Raw genomic sequence first — 5,064 nt, forward strand, 5'->3', positions numbered from 1 at the left:
CTAAATGTAGTACAAGGAATAAAAAGATATATCAGTTGTTCCACAAATACTCTCACAATTTAGTTACTGCAAAACAATGACATTTGCAGAAGTCATCAATGTAATGATACAAGAAACAAAAAAATTCAAAAAATTGTACTACTAGATAAGCAACTAGGAAAAAGAAGTGCTACTGTTGCTGCTGCTCCTCCTCCTCTCAACTGGTTTTTTCCCTTTTATTTATCTACTACTTCATACTAAGGATGCATCAGCTTTCATACGGAATTTTGCAGAAACTTATAATTATGGAATAAAGAATTTTATTCCTGTGGTTGAAGCTATTTCTGACATACACATGACTACCAATAGGCTAATCATCTAATGTATGTTTTGCAGACCATCCAAGGACAAGATTGTTTCCAGAATAGGCTGTGTAGTGTACTCCAAGAAGTGAAGATGACGAAGAATGGTAAGAAGTCAACATCCACGTACACCTTAAAATTGTAGAAATCAGTTCAGTAACACATTCACAGCAATAGTTTTCATCTATCTAGATAAATGAAAATCTATGCCAAACCAGGATCTTCTGCTTATTCCGAGCAGTTGCCTTAACTGTTTGGTTCATCTGAGCACGTCTGAAAGAGTGATGCAAACCTGCAACATCTCCAATGATTTGATCCTTTTACTGCCTAATAAACTGGATGTTCTCCAATGATGGAAGTGAGAACAGCAGCAAAGAGGATTGGACTTAGAAGAGATTCTGGTCTAAATCACAGACATGGTGATGTTATTAACCATGAAAACATTGAAATCAATTAAATTAGTTCACTAATGTAGCCATATTGTTCATCTGTAGTGATAAATGAAAGATTCTGCTGTGAGGAATCTCAAATCATGGTCTCCAGCGTGTTATAAGAAATCACTTTATAAATAATTAGACCACATATGAGAACACTATTTGAGGATAATATTGGTGATTTTGACATGTTAGCGTTCAAGATCTCAACATGTACAGATATTTTAATTTTCAGGTATGGAAAGTGTAGAAACAAATATAATAATGGTGCTTCACTATGAACCTATTATGCTGTCATAACAGGCAGAGAGGTGCTACTCCGATGTGGCGCATCCCCAGGTGGGGCGCATAGGAGGGGTCCTCACTGGCTTGCCAGCGGACTTGAGCGAAATGAAATAGATCTCACAGACCAAACACAAATCTTATGTATTAACACTCCAGTTATATCTTGAGCAATCTTCGGAAAGCTCCGCCATTCCAACCTTACAAATTTTATGGATTATGAGTGGAAAAGAAAACAAATTACCCAGGGAGTAAAAGCTCTCGACCTCAGGTTGCAAGCAGGCATTTCGGATTCTGGGGAGCCAGGACTTCCTGCTCGTTTTATCGAAAGAACCTGAAAAACTCAAATTCTAGAAGAAATATAATACAGGAACACTGAGCATTAACTCATTGATAAAAACAGGGAAACATCAAGAACTGACCGAAGCACTTTAATACCGTAATATCCAAATTCTGGCGTTACAAGAAACTCACTATACTGATGAAAATTCTTTTGAAATGGGCAATTACAGAATTTATAAAGGAAAACCAGCAGAGTATATCTTTGAAAAATGCCCTCTATTAGATACAGCCTTTATTGTTAGAAGAAATATAATGAGTCCGTAACAAACTTCAGCTCTACATCCAACAGGCTCTCAACATTGATGATCAAATGTAAAAACAAAATGTATACACTAGTAAATGCTCATGCTCCAACAAATATTGACAATAAAAAGATCTGAACAAAGTACAGACTTTCTGGGAAGAAGCAGAAGACACCATTCAGAAGATTCCAAAGAAAAATGTCATAATTCTGCTCGGGGATTTTAATGCACAGCTCGGCAAGGAGAAGAAATACAAAAACATCATTGGAGAATACCCCGTGCATAAGAGGACAAACAACAATGGAATAAGACTTGTGGAACTCTGCCAAATCTTCAACCTCAAAATTATGACTACACACTTCAAGAAACATCCCAAAAAGATGAAGACTTGGAAAGCACCAAATCAACTCCTCAGAGAGTTCTAAATTGACCAGATAGCCATTTCTAGAAGAGAATTTAAGACAATTCAAAATATTAAGGTACAGAAAGAAGCCAAAATAAATACGGATCACTATCTTGTGAAGTCTAAAACTAAATTCATCCCAAATTCAGGAAGGAATAATAAACCTATCAGAAAGCATTTTGAAACCAGGAATATTGAGGCAGATACTAAAAATTATTTCTAATCAAAATTACAAGGTGAGACACGGGACAAAATGAAGTCTTAAATAATGAAATCTGCAGAAGAATCTCTTCCAACCAAAACTAAACACAAGAATATCTGATGGAATGGAAAGAGCAATGAAGCTCTGGAAAACAGACAAAAGCTATGGCAAAAATTTAAATTGAATCAGACACAAAACAACCTAGAACGGTTCAGAGAAGGTAGAAAAATAGTCTCCTACACAATCAGAAATGAAGAGAGACTGTAGAAAGACTATTCTTTCAACAAATACAGGTGCACTTTACTCAAAACAAATCCAGAGTCTATTATCAATCTTTCAAAAGACACCTGAAAGGTTATGAACCACCCACTTTATATTTTTGAGACAAATCAGAGAAATTAGATACAAATGACAAAGAAAACTGCAACATTTTAGCATACTATTTCGAAGATCATCTTAACTGTAAGGCAGCTCCAGAAAAACCAGAACTCAAAACTCCAGAAGAAATCCCTGCAGAGTCACATCCACCAACTCTAAATGAAGTCCGGCAAGCTGTAAAATCCCTGCTGAACTTTTGAAACTAGGCGAGAAAAAAGCAGCACTACACTCGGTACAATTATTAAGGTAATTTGGAGAACCGAGAAGATCCCAGAAGATTGGAGGACGGCACTTATTCATCCACTTCACAAAAAGGGTGACAGATCAGATGTGAACAATTGCATGGGGGGGGATTTCCCTTCTATCCGTTCCATACAAGGTCCTTTCCAAGATATTACTAAACAGGATTGAACCAGTTCTCGATGCACAGACAGGAGAATATCAAGGTGGATTCAGAAAAGGGATGAGCTGTTCGGAGCAAATTATTAACCTTAAAAACATAATTAGAACATGTGCCGGTCAACCTCATGTTAAGACGTTTATTGATCTTAGAAAAACGTATGACTCCACAGACAGAGAAAGCATCATTAGAACTCTGGAGGAATTTGGAAAAGATTATGAGGGAGACATTGGAGGAATACACACAACAAAAAGTAAAGGGAATTTCTTTTGGAGGATCAGTTAAATGCCTTACGATACATGCACTAGCTTCTGCAGATGATATTGCTCTCTTATCCACAAATATAGCAGATCCAATTTAACAAATAGAAATCTTAGCAAAGCATGCAGCTAAATTTGGTTTACAGATATCACAATAAAAAAACTAACTTCATGTCTAAAAAATATAAGGAAATCAAAGCATTGCACACAATTACTGGATGTATCGAAATATTTGTGAGAAACAATAACGGATACTGGCATAGAAAAAGAAGCTGTCAAACTTCGAGTAGCTGAACTTAGGAGGGCACACATTTTATCACAGAAGCTGTACAACAAAAAATGCCTATTTCAAAATGTAAAGTTATTTCACTAAAATACAGTGACGAGAACAGAAGTTCAATATGCAGCAGAAACACACTACCTCAAGAACAAAGGACTAATAGATGAGCTTAAGGAGAAGGAAAGAGTAATTCTAAGGAAGATTGTTGGTGGACAAAAAATGGTGAAAAATGGGAAAAGATGAGAAATGAGATGATCTACCAATTTATTAAACCAGTCTCAACGGAAATGAGAAAGAGAGGGCTGATGTTCTTTGGCCATCTGGTGAGAATGAATGATGGCAGATTAATGAAGAAAATCTTCAATATAATTCAACACAGGAAAACACCCAACTCCTGGTTGCAAGGAATAAAGAAAGACCTCGTTGAACTGACTTACAGAAATGGATGCAATGAATAGGGACAAGTACAGAGACGCAATAACTGAATTCGAGGTTTTACTGGAGGCTCCAAAACCAAAGACCAGCTGGTAAAAATGGCAGGAGGCAGAAGAGCAGCCCAAAAGAAGAGAAAGAAAAAAGTGAACATGAAATAGAATTTGTAACGCGGTCCTTAGTTGGTCAATTCATGTAAATAAATAAATAAATAAATAAATAAATAAATAAATAAATAAATAAAGGTGCTTCAACATGCCGTGTGATTGACAAGACCAAAATGAAAATGTTTTAACCTGTGATTCACATTTAAATGAGTAAAATATTTCAAAACTAATCACATTGTTGAAAGCTGCAATCTACTGTTTCAGGGAAGAGAACAGAAAACTTTTTAATACATTAAAAAAATGGGGCAATCTGTGTCAGTCAACACTTGTTATTACTTTAACTTCTGTAAGTGCTACGAAAGTGCGAGATACTCCTAATTCACTCAAATTCCTCATTAAATTATTGGATCTGCTATACTTGACTGGGTAAGTTGGTTCACAAGTTGGAGTAAGACATACTACTCTGACATGCTAATTAATATTAACCATTACGATGTTTCAACTGGTCTTCAGACTGGCTTATAACTACTATTCATTTTTAAAGACACATTTGTAAGGGTTTCAAAAATAATCTGGCCACTTCCACCACTTTTGGAAGTGTCCCTTTCTTATTGCCATAATTGTTGATTTTAAAAAAGTAAAGAAGGAAGACTAGGGTCTATGGTCCCGTCAAAAAATGAGAAGATTAGAGACATAGCACAAGTTCAGATTGACGAGAGAGAAGGATATCAGCGATGTGATTCTGAAAAGCACATCCTGGCGTTTGGTGTAAGTGATTTACAAAATCAACAGAAAACCTAAATCTGGATGGGCAGATGGAGATTTGGAGTGCTGTCCTCAAATGCGAGTCTGGTTTTCCTAATCACTGTGTCACCTTCCTTGGATTGTCGTCTTCAAAGACATCTAACGCAGACTAGATTTTCTCATGATGTGTTCCGTTATTTTTATTTCAAGGTAAAAT

Source organism: Schistocerca cancellata, chromosome 2 (genome assembly GCF_023864275.1).
Source record: "Schistocerca cancellata isolate TAMUIC-IGC-003103 chromosome 2, iqSchCanc2.1, whole genome shotgun sequence".
In the NCBI taxonomy this organism is placed as follows: domain Eukaryota; kingdom Metazoa; phylum Arthropoda; class Insecta; order Orthoptera; family Acrididae; genus Schistocerca; species Schistocerca cancellata.